Raw genomic sequence first — 16686 nt, forward strand, 5'->3', positions numbered from 1 at the left:
AAAATATAACATATATTAACATACATAAAGTATAATATATTAATATATTTTAGTACTTCTTAAAGACATAAAATATTTTGGGAAAGTTTTGTTTGAGAAAACTTTCCTACCATATTCCCTCCCTTTCTTCCTTCCTCCCTCCTCCCTTCCTTCCTTCCTCCCCCTCTCCTTCCCTCGCTCCTTCTCTCCCTTCCTTCCTTCCTCTCATCCATCCAAATATGTTATAGTAACTCTTGCTTCTGAAAGCCAGGATTCTAATAGTGTCAGATTTCATGATTAAATCTGATAATGTCAAATCTCATTATTAAATGTGACCCATCAGATAAATACCAGGTTTTGCAGTGTGTAGAGATTTTGAGTGCTTCAAAGGAAAAATGTCTACAGTGAGCAAAATATTTATAAAAAGAATACCAAAAAAACCGATGTGGAACTGCTTTGTCTACACTTTCTTGAATGGCTTTCTATAATCTGATCCTTGGCAGTGTACAGACAAGTTGAGAGAATTGTTATATATGGAAAACCTCCAAATAACTAAAGAGATATTTTGAACTGTATGGTATGTTAGGAAGGAATCTGGAAAGAGCATCTTAGTTTTTTGCTTTCAGAGAACTTTATAACTGCATAATTTTAGTATGATACCCAAAAACAAATTGAGCTTCTAGTGAGTTTCAGGACAGTTAGTTATGCACAGAGGCAGTGAGTCCCCATGAATGGCAACTCTACACCTCCCACAGTATCTATTTTTACTATTAACATTTTGAAAGTCAAGGTGATCTAATTATGTAACTAATAACTGGACAATGAAAGTTTAAATTTATGTAATCATACGTTTAATAAGTAGATAATGAACCCAGTGATAGCAGGGTCCTCAATAAACTTATAAATACACAAAAAAATCTGTCCTGATTTTATTCTTATTTGGTTTTCCATGGATACGGAGAGTAAATGATAAATATTTTTCTCATTAAAATCCCTCATTGGAGACTTTTTGGCTGAAGTCAGCCAAAAAGTCTCCAATGAATAGATCGAGCATGTTCCTGGTTTGCCCAAAACGGTCCCAGCATGGGTCAGTTGTCTTGGCAAAATCTATAATAACCACTCCCTCCCTTTGCTCTGAAAAGTTTCCCAGATTTTAAATTTGGGAATTATGTGGTCAATCCACTCATTAATCTTTGCTCATCTAAGCCAAATAATCCAATATATAATCCATTCTTTTTAGAACTATCTTCATTGTTTTTCTCTAAATCATCTCTACTGATAAGGGAGCAGGTTGCAAATTTCCTCCCCTTAATGGTGTGGAGCCATTTCAATAGTAAAGGTACCTGCTTTCAGAAAAGATAGCACTAGATCCAGTTATTGAAAGACCAAAGTTAAGGAATGATTGAAGGGATGGAAGTATTTAAGAGTGACAGAAAGGAGGAGGGTGACAGAAAGGGTGCCACTGAAAAGTTTATGATAAGCAGATGAATTCTAGTACAAGAAATCAAACACCATGTATTTCAATTCCCACCAGAGGTTCAATTAGAAATAGAATCCTTCTTTGCTTCCTGCCCTACGCTGGCGTGTTGTTACAGGGCATGCACTGTTTTAACAGCTGCAGAGTCTTACCTCAGGAGTGACGGAATTGCACTGGTGATGTTGATCCCTGTATGGAGTTAAAGCTAAGAGGAAACTTGATCATTTGCAGTATGATTTAGGAATTGAAGGTGAGTTATGCTCTCTGTATGAGGATAATGAGTTAAGCAAGTCTAAAGTATGTGAAGTCTTAGTACCCATTTTGCTCAGTAAACCTAGTGTTGGGCTTTCTCTTTTCAGACAAACCAAGTATGAAGAACAGCATAGATAAAAATGTACAAAAAGTAAATTAAAAAAAATTAAAATATGAACACTGAAATATTCATTTGAGCCTCTGGAACAAGCAAATGGCAAGATGTCACTTGCTTATTTTCTTTTTCTGTAGTTTTCTATCATCCTTTTCTAACTCTGCCTCTATTCCTGTTATTATCACCTCACATTTAATAACTGTGAATGAACAGACATCTCCTTATATCCATGTGTTCCTCTGGTCCACTGGTCCTGAAACTTGATCATGCATTATGAACACCTAGAGGGTCCATTGTAACACAGATTGCAAGAGCCCTACTCCCAGAACTTCTGATTCAGTAGGTCTGGGGTAGAGCTCCAGAATTTGCCTTTGTAATGTGTTCCCAGATGACACTATTGCTGCTGGTCAAGGGACCACACTTGACAAGCACTGTTCTAGTAATTCAAGGTCTTGCTGAAAGGCTTGGTGAAAGTAAACTACTGAGGGGGTAAAGGGAAATGCAAATGTATTGTTTGGGAAGAACATAGGAAAAAGAAGCACCAGCTCCCTCAATCAGACTTGTAAAGGGCTCATCACCACTCTTCCCTCTGTGGTCTCCTCCACCAACCCTGCCTCATTCTTCTGAATTTGATGCTAGGGGTTACTTTGCAAAGCATTCCAAGAGGAAAACTACGTTTATTGAATTTGAATTTATTGACTAACTAAGTGAATTCATAGATTTGAGAATATTAAGTAAGAGTAACTGTAACAACTGGATTTTAAATGTTTGGTGATGTGTTGAAAACTGTTGTGAATACAACATTCATTAAAATATACATTATGAACCTATGTACACGATGGCATGAAAGATGGTGACCTGATCTGGTTTTGGTTCCCAGAATATTGCACAGTTGATGCACAGGTGCAGTGTGCGTTGTTTAGTTGGCACATTACTTGAATGGTTTTGTTGCTGCTGTGTGTGTCAAAGTATTCAATTTTTTCTTCTCCTGCCTGCAGACTTCTGCCTTTTAGTTTACATTTCTTTTCATTTACTTACTACATTTAATCTGTATTTATTTTCATCTTGTTGCCAGAGTCTCCTTAGATCTCACTATGTAATATCCTCATGTTCTTTACTTATAATTTCAGTAATTACTACCCTCATTTTACTCACCTTTAGTGCTCTAGTGATTTTTCCATTACCACTTTAACTCACCTTCCCCCCCCACTTGTATCTTTTTCAGTATCTTAAAATATAGTGGGATATCTGATTATTTTATTTCTCTTTAGCTAGAACCCATTTTTTTTTACAAAACGTTTTGGGATATCTTTCAGTGATATACACAAAACCCAAAAATATATGCATAAATTATAAAGCCAAGGCCATGAAAAATATAGAAGACAAAAGCAAACTCATAGAAAATTTAGAATTAAGAAATACATATGAAGACTTTAATATAATAACATACTTTCATTAATAAATTTAACTCTGAGCTCCTTGGCAGTTGAAGCAAAAGGAGCTGTGATTAGTTTATAGGAATCATATGATCACTTAAGGAGAAAACATACTAGTTGTTTGTAAGGTCAAGCACAAAGGCCCATGCCTTGAGTAGGTCTTTATATAGGGGATTCTGGTTTATGTAGTGGATGACATTTTAATAGCATTATTGAGTAACTGTAGTAGTCCATTTCATAAAGCATTTTTAGGGCATCTATTAATGTAAGCCAAGGGATAATGTCAAAGTACAAGAAAGGAAATATCTTGTCAGAGGCTAAGTAAATAGCACAGCATGATTCAGGGGTTAAAAATTAAGATGTCTAGAGAGAGACATACACTTCATTTTTTTCAAAACAATCTCCAGAAATGAAATTCCTTTCAAATGGCTTCTGAGAGAAGTTAGCTAGCAAACGGTTTGAAAGTATGTTCTCTGGCAATAAATAATTCTTTGTTACTGATTAAGGACAGACTCTGTATTTTAAAAATTAACTAACTGAGCAGGAGGGTTGACAACCTTTTATGAAAACCAGATCAAAAACCAACACTACTTCTTGAATAGATGACCACCCAATTTCCACATTGAGGTGGGCCAATAGAATAGGTGGGTCTAAGAGTTTACTTGAGAAACAGTTTCTGAGCCCTTTTCAGCATGTGAACAAATGAATTATTAAGTCTCTTAAAGTTCTTCACCATGCAGTGTGACCTAGATGATTTAGATTGGAACATTTTCAAAACATAAGTTACCAGCCACCCACTATGGCTATAGAAAAAGAAAATATCTCAGTAAATGCACTGATGGAACCTCTGGTTTTAAGAAACTAATTTCCTTGGTGAATCTGCCATGATGAATTAGTTAGGAATGAATGTGTAACTAACTAAATTATCTTGTTATATGGTGTTGATAGGATCAGTTACATTTTGAAAGATAACTGACCCAAATAATTTTGGTTTTAAAGTAAATGACTTTAAGCAATCTTTGATAATAATAGTTCATAAGCAGAACCAATTTCCCCTTAAGAGTCCTGATAGTCATAATCATGTTGTAAGCATATAGAAGGAACATTCTATTCTCAATATCAGACATATTTGTAGTGATCAAACAAACCAATAAAATGTGTAAAAAGAAAATGGGTGGAATTAAAACACAGAAAGATTTTCTGTTCTTTAAAATTATTTGGTTAGCTAGTAGGCCATTTCTCCCAATCTTTACTCTCCCAAAAGAGCTATGGCTTTGCCAGCAGATCTATATAGAGCACCAGGACCAGTACCAGGAAATCACTTAGCAGATATTGACCATTAGTTGTTGCCCAAAGTAAAAGGCTGAGTAAAACTCAACCAAAGTATGTCATTCTGGATAGACTTGGTCACAAGGACAAGATTCAACCAAGTTTGTAACATTGGTCCTTTATAGGATAATCTTGCCCCAAATCTATTATTTCTTATATAAAATATTGATCCAAGAAATATCTATCTGTAGTTTGTCAAGGAGAAAATTGGCATAGAGTTTGAGATGGAATGTATAATTAATGATACCTTGTTTCAGAAATACTGTAGCTTTCCAACTCTTTTGCTAAAGATCTATATATTTTTTTATTTTTCAAGCATAAGAATGCTATTGTTCTGTTAGTGGAGAAAATGATTCCTGGTTCTAAAGGAGTTGAAGACTTCTGAGTGAATGCATAAGAACTGGAATGCTTCCGCTTTCTTATTTTCCACTCACTGTAGTCATTTAATGATAACTAAATGTCACTGGAGGTTGGGATACATGTGAAATGTACCAAAATACTCTTTGCATAGAAGGAAATCAATTTTAGCACATTTTAAGGATATGACATAAGAAAAACCCTGCAAATAACTGTGACCAGCACTGAGGCAAGCTAAACTTATTTTCAAATCAATCACTGAGAGGGAAGAGCTGAAAAACAATTTCTTGCTTGTACTGCTCTATGGAAAAATTATGAAAGATACAAAATGTGTTATGTTCTTTGACTCCAAATGCATCCTCGTGTTCCTTATATACTATAATATATATATAGTATATATATATATATATATATGTCTTCTTTAGTGTAATAATTTATGTAAAACATGCTTTTTCTTATGAGCAGTTATAAGTATCCATGCTTCCCCATGAGACTGTTTGAGTAGTTAATGTATATGAAGAATAAGTAAAAATGAACTGTTTTTTGCTATTACAAATCTGTCTCATTTGAGCCGAAAGACAATATTAAAGGTATGTGTGTAAGTGGGACTCTTATTGCATCTGTGTTTTCTTCTAAATTAATGCAAAAATAAATATATAAAAGACATTCTATCAATCTGTTCACTAGATCTAGAATGGGCTACACATGTTCTGGAGACCTCAGTAGATTTACAAACTTAGCAGATTTACTGAGCAGACTGAGAATTCCTCCTCCAAGCTGCTTCATTGCCTCTTCCTGAGATCCTCAGTGAATTTTGTATTTGTAGAAAAAATTTGTCTCACGGTCTTCTGAAAATTTGGAAAGACTCAGAAATCAGCCCTTTTTCTGAAGTTGTCTCTTGAGATGTATTTCTTTTCCTATTGTGTCTCTGAAATGTAAAGTTCCTGCACAATCGTACATACCATTTTATTTTTCCTTCCTTATATTGAGACCTAAGTATGTTCTAGCAGAGTAAAAATTTCATTTGGCATGTAGCCCATATATTGATGTTCCAAATGATATTTCTCCTAGAACTTGTTGGCTTCTATAATTAACCATTCTTTACACATTAGAGCATATAACTCACATTGCATCACATTTATCTAAGGAAATTCTATTGTTTACATCTAAAGGTAAATGGGCTAAACTTCCTTATATACCACAGCAGCAGATTGTGTGCTTGCTTACAGAAATGACCTGGAATGCTTTGGATTCAATACGGTTATTTCATTGGCCTTTTGACAAATAAAGCTCAGCATTAAAGCCAGAGATCCTTAGTAACATAAATCACTCTACAGAGTTTAGAAAGCTCAATTAATTCTATCAGTTGTCCCATATGCATCTCAAAGAAAGGTCACATTAGCCCATTTACTTCACTTTCGACTGTATACCACATACAGTATTTGAATGCAGATCAGAATTACTTTAGAACAGATTTCCATAGGATAGTCACTGAGGAATCAATGAGTTTTACAGAAGTATTTGGCCTATTCATCATTGAAAACTTGTTTTAAAGAGTGACTCATATATAAAGTCACAACCACTCTCAAGGCATGAAATCATCCATCCCTCTTTGATGGAATGAGTAAAATTTAGTAGTCTGGCTATGAAGATTCATTTAGAGATTCAAAATTGTTTGATTTGTAGCTTTGTGCTCTTAGAAACATCTCAATGCCTCAGAGCAATTATAGTAAAAAAAAAAAAAAAAAAGGTTAATCCTGCCTCTCTCTGAATTCATCAGTAAGAGACACATATGTAAGTCACAGCATCCATATTGATAACCAACATTATTTGAAACAGAGAACCTCAATATAGGTGCTAAAACTGGGGAAATATTTTGTTTGCTAGAAATGGAGAATTAATTTAGAAAGAATGATGTTAGCCTCAGAAAAATATAAAATTTCTTAATTGATAATGTGGAATAATAGTAAGAACAGGGCCTCTATTTGAATCAGGTTTCAACATAACTACTACATTGGATGTAGAATTGCATTATTGATATCTACTTGTCTTCCCTTCTAATTATAAGCAATTCCAAGTTAACACCTCTCTCCTTTATATGCCATGAATGCTCACACCTCCTAGTATAGAGATGTAGACACACTACTGATGTCAAAAATCTCAATGTTGAAGAAATAGTGGATTCTATAAGTATCCATATCTAATTTATTTTGATTTAACAAATGCCCATTGAGTTTCCAGGCAACATTCTGAGTGCAGTAAGTTGCAGATATGAATAAGCCATGGTCCCTGACATCCAGTGAAAGAAACAAACACATTCAACTAATTATAATGGAATATGTATTTTAATGATGGTCTGAATAAATTGTTACGGAAGCACAGAGGAAGAAATGATTTGTTTTCTCAGATAAAATATTCAAGAATTGATTCTCAAAGTGCAAAATGTGTGAATTTCATCTTGGTATGAATTAGAATTTTCTTTTGTCAGATGAACAGAGTAAAAACATTTCCAGTAGGAGAAATGGAATAAGAAACGAAAGAAGTGTATCACATTGTGCAAGTAATATTGAGCATCTTAGTATGATTAGAGTGTAGGGAGAGATATTGATTGAATAAATGAATGAATGAAGAGTGGTATAAATTGAAGAATGCTACTCAGTGGATCCTCTAGTTAATTCAGTGCAGACCATGTGGATCCATTTTAATTAAGATAATGAGAGAACCAGACTGTGTTTTAGAAACCTTGGTAGGCAGTCTGGAGGCTGGATTGGAGAAAATAGCTACAGGGGAAATGGAAATTCAAGGAAACAATTTGTTTTTGCCAAAATTATCAAAGTAAATAAGAAAATAAGTAGTTTTACATAAATGAGGCACATGGTGGTTGCATTCATTCTGTTAGATTTATATGGTGCTTTTTTTTTTTTTTTAAACTGAAGAGAAGCCTGGTTTGGAGTCGCTTCTCTTTTCATCTTTTCAGATTTTATGCCCATGAAGTAAGGAGAATGGTATTTTTTCCCTTATCTGTCTCCTGTCTATGGAATGGCTTATGCCATGTTATTTATCAGAGGCTTTGAAGTCTTTGAAAGAGAATGCCATAAAAATCTTAGAGTGTTATTGTCCCTTTTGAACAGAGACCATATTCGCCTTATTTATGCTATCTTTGAACGAGGACCAATAAGATACCGGCTTTTGGCCGATATTTTATACTTAAGTTTTTCTTCCTGAATAAATTAGAGGACCATTTCCTGAGACATAGTCCAGCAGAAAATATTGCCCATCAGCAAAATTTCTTGGATGGCAATAAGAACACCATTTCCTATAATGACAAATGAATTGGAAAATTCCTGGCTCTTGGTGGTTTTACTATGAACATACAAGTTATTCTCTTAAAGTGGAAAATATCTTTCTGGAAAAAGTGTTTTGGCTTTAGCAAATACATGTATCCCCTTCTACAATGCTTGTTAACCAGACTTCCTTGAATATCTCTACTATTCATAGCTTTCAAATAATATATTATCATAGGCATCTCCTTATTTCCTGAAGTGGCTGCTAATGAAGATGTATTTCTGGTACCTCCTAAATGATCTGGTTCTTAAATGAAACAGATCTCAGGCAGTCTGATCTCTTAAAGTAGGTAAGGCATCTTTGATTTGCTTGAAGGAAAAAATAGAGAAAATCAAAAGACTGGGTCTGTTTTTAATGTGATAACACTTTTTAATGTGATAACACTTCGGCTAGAGTTTCCTCCTTTCTGTTTTCTGACTCTAATAAAAAATATCTTACCCTTCAATACCCCAAATTTGAAGAAATCTTACTAGCCAAGTAGTAGAAATGAAGATATAAAATGTTAGTTTATTGTTTAGGTATGTGTCATTCAAATGTGCAATGTTTCCTCAAACATTACAAATTCAGTTCTATAAATTAGCACAGAGTGGTAAAGATTAGCAATTTGGACTTCAAACATTTTGATTTTACATTGTAATTAAATACATCTAAACAAAATTTAACTCTTTAGAACTAAGTTGGCAAAGAAGTTTTTTTACATATATTCAATGTCTGTATTATATATGTGTGTATATGTATGTGGTATTTATGGTAACTTTCAAAGTATGTAATCAATAACCACGAGATGCACTTTCCTATACTCTAAGCTCCACTCTTTTCTCCAAGGTTGTTTCTTCATGGAATGATTGATTAATTGATTGATGGACTGTCTATGTAAATTAGAAAGAGCTCAGAAATTTAGTCTAACACTCTCATTTCACATAGGAGAGTCCTGGGGTTAAGAGAGGTTAAGGTAACACAACAGAATCCGGCCTAGAAACCAGGTTTTCTAACTTTTTGACCTGTGTTCTCAGTACAGCATTCATCTGACAAATTCTTTAATGTTAAAGTTGTAGATTCAAAATGAAATGTTCAAATTTAAATGGTAAGCAATACTGAGAAATGGTTTAGAAACTTCTTCCATGATGTTGAGAGTTAAAGAAAATGTATTCAGATCTGATTCAAGCACAGACAGTGACCCTGATCTCAAAGCTTATCTTTTTGGAGTATGTTGTCAAAGTTAGAAAGGTCGAGGATATTATCCTGAGGTCTGAAGAATTCTTGCCGTTAGAAATGGGGGAAATTAAGCTACTGAGTTTTAAAGAAAATTACTCAAATACAGCCACCTTTATTAAAAATTATCTTTTTGAATCATCTATTCAGAATCCTAATAAGGGAAGTTTTAAGTGGAAATGGATTAAGCCATAGTTTCTAATAAGAATCAATGTACTTTTATTCAAAGTATATGCTTTATTCAGACTTGTTTAAAAAATACCCTCTTTTATCATCTCAGTGAATGTTATCTGGTATCTCTAGGGTATCACACAAGACTGATTCTGAAAATTGTGGCTCCAGCTTGTTCAATTAAATAATTTTCCTAATGACAAAAAAAACACAAGGCAAATACTATAGTATTTTCATAAACAATGAGTAACAATTGCAGGATATAAATGGAAAAAGTGCCATTGATGATAATGCAGTGGCTTTTAAGCACTTGTGAGAGAGTCCAATTATAGTATCTCCTGCTACCTTCTGCCTTTCAGTATAACCCTCCCACCCATGAATGGGAACATGTACCACTTCCTCCCAAACAGTTCCATTCAGTTCAATCATGAAGAAAACCTCTTTTATGCAGACCCTCACTTCCTTCCCTCTGATGTCCAGATCTTTCAAGCTCCTAAGTCACACGGTATTTCTGTGCATCCTTACCTCCTCCTCAGCAAGGCTGTTGGGAAACACTTCAAACAGTCTGTCCCCAAGGGGGACAAAAACTGGCAAGGGGGGAGGGGAAGGAAGGGCACTCAAGTCAGCGCTTGCCAGAACAATGAAAAAAACAATGTGGAAGCTTGTGGTCATGGTGGTGGAGGGGGAGTGATCTTTACCCAGCCAAATGAAATGACACCTGAGTGAGATGTGTCATTTATTCTAAAGAGAAAAATTAGGAGTTAGGTAATCACTTTACATCTGTGAAAATGAATAATAAGAAAGTGGTGTTAAGAGAATAATTTGGGGTGTGAAAAAGAGGCCTGAAAGGATGTGGAGATGCTTTGACTTCCCCAAGCTTTTCAAAGCCTCTGAATTTCCATTTTAACCCACTGAGACACCAGGCACTTAGCGTCAGTGCAAGACACTGAGTCTGGACTCTTAATGTGGTTACATTCGTTCTGACCTAAAAACCTGTGGATAAGATTTCTCTCAGTGACATGTTCCTTGTAATAAAAACATAACCATACTAGATATGTATAGCATAAAGGCAGATTGTTTTTAAACAGGGGGCTTTTCAAGGTTTACTGCAAGGCGTCAGCTACTCTTTATGTTAAAATAATGTTTGACAGGTCAGTAATGAGACATAAAAGATTAAAAAAAAAAAACCAGACAATTTTGTACAACTAAAGGGGCAGAAACAGAAACATCAAAGCTCAGGAACTGTATACATTGCACAAAGCATTAGGAGTTTCTGTTCTCTTTAACATTTTGACATATGTTGTGTAGTGTGGTTAGAGCTATTAAGGGAATGCAGAGTTCTTTCCAAGCAGTTCTTTTACCACTTACATCGTTCCATGGTCACTTGAAGGGCACTTTGAAGTTTCCCAGGAAGAAGAGCAAGGTACTGCTGTGCTTTGCTGGGTAGGATAAGTATGCACAGAGAATGCTATGTAATGTAATGCAGCAATCTGTCAATTAAGTAGTATTTGTTTTTGATTTAAAGACATTTTGATTTTTAATACAGGGATTCCAAGAGAAATCTTCTGTCTTTTGCAATTACCCCAGCTCTGTTAGAACTGAGACCTCTCAGGGTTGAGGAAACTTGGAAGTTAGCCTTGGCAGGTTGACTGTCCAATTAAAGGAGTATGGGTGGAGTACCTCCCAACTGGTAGATGTGAAACTCCACATAGATTTGGAAGGAATCTTTCATAACTATTACATTCTTCTGCTTGATCATTTATTATTTGATTGGATAGTTTTTCATTTAGCTTCAGCAAATTATCAAAAGCATTTCTTGGATGGAATAAGACAGGTGTGATCATTTCTAAAATTGAGTTTGAAATGTTTTCGTACAGGAATGCTTTTTAGAGCGTGTTATAGCTTAAGGGACAGAGAGACTCTTCAGTTTTCTCATAACTATTTTCCTGAGCCTGATTTCTGGAGCCAAGATTTTCCTTGAAGAGTCAACATCATGTAATGAAAGAAACATGGACTTTAGAACCAGACAGTTGTAGAGTTATATGCAGCTTCTACCACTTACCATCTGGGGAACCTTGAGAAAGTCTATTAATTTCTCTGAGCTTTGGATTTCTCATCTGTGAAGCTGGGATAATAATACCAATTTATGCAGGTTTACTGTAGGAATTAAAATACAGTTTACGTAAAGTTTTAACATCTAACAAGTACCAGTTCTCCCATTCTTCCTTCAACAGAAGGAGGACTGATTGGAAAGGTTTACATTTGGGAGTCAGAAAGAAGTATATTGAAGATTATGAGAAGGAAAAGTATTCTTTCTCTTTATATTAATGTTTATTTTTGTAGCTTCAAAACCTACCATCTCAAAAGCTTGGATGTTGGAATCAGAACAAATGAATGAGGGAATTATGTGGACTCATTTCTCCCTACTCCTTATTTTTTCTAATCCCCCATCGCCACCATAGCTTTAAAAGTAAGCCATTTGGGGGATCAGCATGAGCACATCAAAGATAAACACAGATTCCTCAAACTCAACTTGTCCAGTGCTGAACTTTGGATCTTTTTCTGCCACCATCGGCCACCCAATCTAAGAAGCCAGGCTTTCTCTTAGCTATCCTCTCTGATACTCCCTACATGCAACCCACCTCCAAGACCTTCTTTTGCTACTTTTAATATGTCCCAGTTCAGTTCCTTTCTCTCCTTCTTCTTTGACTCCATCTAAGTTTTGGTACTCTTCAGCTTAGATTACCTGCCAGGAAATTTTAATTGGTGTCTTTTCCTCTGGTCTCAATCTCTTCCAAATACAAAGCTAATTTTGTAACTCCTCTGCTTAGAACCGTTAAATGTTTATTATAACCATTAGATGTTTATTGTTTAATTTAAAAATTAAAGTCTGAATTCCTTGGCGTAGTTACAGGCCCTTTATTATGTGGTTCCAGCCTGTGTATTTGGCCCTATATCCTGCCATGCGTCTCCGTGCTTCCTAAATGCCATCCACTCAGAATCACTTGAGGTTCCCATGCTGCCACTACACTCTGTACCTTGGTACATGATATTCCCTCTACCTGGATCTCCTTTTATCCTAAGGGAAATTTCCCAGTTCAGACATTCCCTTCTCTGAAACATTCCCTGACTCTCATGCTTTAGTACTACCTGACCTTCAAAACCTGGGAGAACTAATCCTCCCCTTCTCTATACTCCCTGAATCTGTATAGACTATAGGATTCTACTCACCATGTTGGATTAGATGCAGTGTTTCCAGCCCCTGGATAATGAACGCTGTGAACAGTGAACATATCTTTTCATCTTTATGATCTCAAAGGCTTCTTGAAACAACAGAATTTAGGAGACAGTATCAGGTTACATGGATGTGGTGGCACAGGAGAGAGATAGCTGTGATGAGACCAGGCCACATTTGCAACCTAGGAAGCAAAATAAAAGGACCAGCTTGATGTTATTTATGATAATTTTGGCACAGTAATATTATATGATGAAAATATATCAGTAGTATAGAAAGAATAGTGAAAGAATGTTTAGTGGCAAGTGATACATTTGTTTCAAAATGCCAGTGACTTGACCCTTAAACTTTTAGAGCCATTGTGTCAGTTAGGGTATGGCCCAAGCTGTTGTAAGAAATAGATTCCAAATTGCAGTGGATTAAATAAAATAGTAGTGCATTTCTGGTGATTTCATGATAAAAGTGTTTGTAAAATATCAGGAGATAGAGAAGGAGTGATCACTTTGACAGTGGGATTGAGGAAAGTGATAATTGGGTTGAAACTTGGAGGACTCTTAGGACTTTAACAGGTAAAAAAAATAGGAAAAAGACATTCCTGTAGAGAGAATAGCATAAAAAACACATGCACTGTCCAGGGAAAGGCAAAAAATCTGGTATGATGAAGTGAGAAACTAGTGAGAGTTTAGGATGATCAGGTGTGTGGGAACCACACTGTGAAAGCCTTAAATAGTAAGCCGGATAGTTGGGTTTATGCAAAGTCTACATGTAATGTCCCAAGTGGAAAGCCACATAAGGCTTTTTTTTTTTTTTTTTTTTTTTAAAGAAGATGTTGCGGGTAGGAGTTTTTATTAATTAATTTATTTATTTTTGCTGTGTTGCGTCTTCGTTTCTGTGCGAGGGCTTTCTCTAGTTGTGGCAAGCAGGGGCCACTCTTCATCGCGGTGCGCGGGCCTCTCACTATCGCGGCCTCTTGTTGCGGAGCACAGGCTCCAGACGCGCAGGCTCAGTAGTCGTGGCTCACGGGCCTAGTTGCTCCGCGGCATGTGGGATCCTCCCAGACCAGGGCTCGAACCCGTGTCCCCTGCATTAGCAGGCAGATTCTCAACCACTGCGCCATCAGGGAAGCCCCCACACATAAGGCTTTTGATCCAAGTGGTGATCTGACCCTAACTATAACATAAGAGGAGCCTACAGAGGGCAGTGGGTGGGAAGGAATAGTTTATTAGTATATGGTTTTATGGCACCCTGGTCATTCCTATGGTGTGTAATCTGGGGAAGGAGTTTACCACAGGTAAAGGTAGATCTTTCTAAATCCTGATAGAGAGGAGTTACTTCATTTGCTATAGGATAAAATTTGGAATGACGGCCTTAGCATTCTCATCCCTACTCAAACATCAGAATACCTGGGGGAGGAAAAGGTCAGAAGGTAAAATATCTCCTTCTGGGCCTGGTGGGAAGAGCAGGATATAATTACCTTTATAAAATGAGACATACCAGGAGTTGAATGGCTCACTTAAAATCCAAGCAAACTTAAAATGTGTGACCCTAAACTACATGCCCCACAGGCTATCCACAAGAAAAGATTTGGCTGTGTACTATTTCCTTGGGGGTGGGGAAAAGAATAGAGTATACATTTCTTCACACATCTAAAAATTCCTTTGAACTCATTCTTCTTATATCCCTACACACTTTTATTTGAAGGCTGCAGTGCCCACAAAGCCAGCAGATAATTTACATTTTGATGTAAGCAATTTCAAACAATTTTTCCTCTCTGTATTTTTGGCCAAAATTTTTGGTCAGAGAGAAGTGAGTCATAGACTCATAAAAAAGAAACATTTGAGTCATCAGTGATATTACTACAATGCTTATCCTATAACAGTGTTCAGATTTTAGCTGGTTATTTTTTAATACCCAAACCCATATTGTATTATTCCAGGCTAAAGAAAAAAATTTAGTGAAGATCACTCCTAGCTTTTATCTTCTATCTATTAGAACATTATTTCCCAAAGTAGGGGTGAAGCCCGTTAGTTCACAGGAAAGTGACATCACTGTAGAGACATCACTGTGAATTTTCTAAAGACCAGGCCTAAAAGAAGTTTAGGATTTAGACACATGGAAGAAATGTAAAGACACTGCTGGTAGGATAAACAGGGTACGTAAGAAAAATCACACATTCACTCTTTTATTCATTTACAAACATTTATTAAGTGGTCACAAGGTGTTAAACAGAGCTGGATAATTAGTAGATCTTGAAGAACCATGAAAGATAAACCAGGAAGGATAAGTGAGAAGTAGAATGTGAAGGGTCTCACATAGCTAGCTAAGGCATTTGTATTGATAATTTCTCTTGGAGGCAATAATGAATCCCTCAGAAGAGCATCATGTTTGAAAGATTAATCCAGGAGCATGGTCAGTTGATGGGGAAAGGGAAGAGAAAGAAGGCAGGAGAGCAGTTCAGGGAGGCTCTTATAATAGTCTAAGCATGAGGGAACAATGGCCCCAGTAGGTTGATGACTGAGGGATGGAAAGGAGTAGAAGATCAAGAGGTAATAGGCCAAGAAAGAACAGAGGAAATTGGTAACTATGATGGATATAATGGAGGGAAAAAGAAAACATTTTAGAGGGGGTATTTTTGGATAAATGATATTATAAATTTGGATAAAGATATTATAAATTTGTTATAATATCTACCTTGGTACACTCAGGACATAGACATTTCCTTTTTTTTTTTCTTCTCTCCTATGAATTCATTAGTGTTATGTCTAATCACGGTTAGAATATTTAGGAACATGACTGGTCATCTATAGGATCTTATATGAAAATTTAAGTGTAGAAAAAACAGTTTTCCTTTCATGTCACTCTATAAATAAAAGATATAAAAACATATTTTAAAACAACTATTATAGACAATTTCCCACTATAAGTAGGAGCCAAAGTTTTGTTAATCTATATTTAGGAATCAAATATTGGCCTAGAGATTATTTTTTAAAAACTGCCAGAAGATACATGAAAATATTCTTTGCTTGAGACTCGACTACACAAAATTTTTAGAGAAAGATTTCTGTGCCAGGTTGGTTTTATAAGGACAAAATTAATGGTAGTAAGCCAGATATTAGGAAAAAGATTTTCCTGTTAGGTCAAGAAGTTCATGCCTTTCTGCTGAGCTATCATTATAAATGACTTACTTAAAATTAAGCATTGTCGAGGATTAAAAGTGTGAACACCAAAGCTCGGTTTCTCAAGCAATATAAGAGCTGTGAGGGCTGTGTTACTATGTATACTCATTTGAGAAACAGGGAGCTCCTGGTCTTGGATACAGCACATGGGAAGAGAGTCAAAGAGAGAGGAAGTTGGTAGGGACACTCAGCTATGGTCAGGAGAATAGTCGTGTTTGGATCAGGGAAGAGTAGGCAAATACACAAGCCCAGCTGTTCAGCAACTATCCAGAAGAAAGCTGACAAGTATACGTGGGGTCTTAAATAGCCAAGTGTACCCACTGATGATGGTTCAGACTGGTTCACAAGCTTTCTAACATAGCACCACTCTCACTCCCAGATGAATTAGATTAGCTCATAGCTCGTTGCATTGGTTTCTCTTTTATAGCATTCATCAAAGTTAGTCATTATACATTTCTGGGATTATGTGATAAATGTCTGTCTTGTCCATTGAGCTATAAGCTTAATAATGCAGTAATGGAAGGGACCATGGCTGTTTTTTGTTTTTGTTTTTGTTTTTGCGGTACGTGGGCCTCTCACTGTTGTGGCCTCTCCCGTTGCGG

This window comes from Hyperoodon ampullatus (assembly GCF_949752795.1).
Source record: "Hyperoodon ampullatus genome assembly, chromosome: 1".
Lineage (NCBI taxonomy): Eukaryota > Metazoa > Chordata > Mammalia > Artiodactyla > Ziphiidae > Hyperoodon > Hyperoodon ampullatus.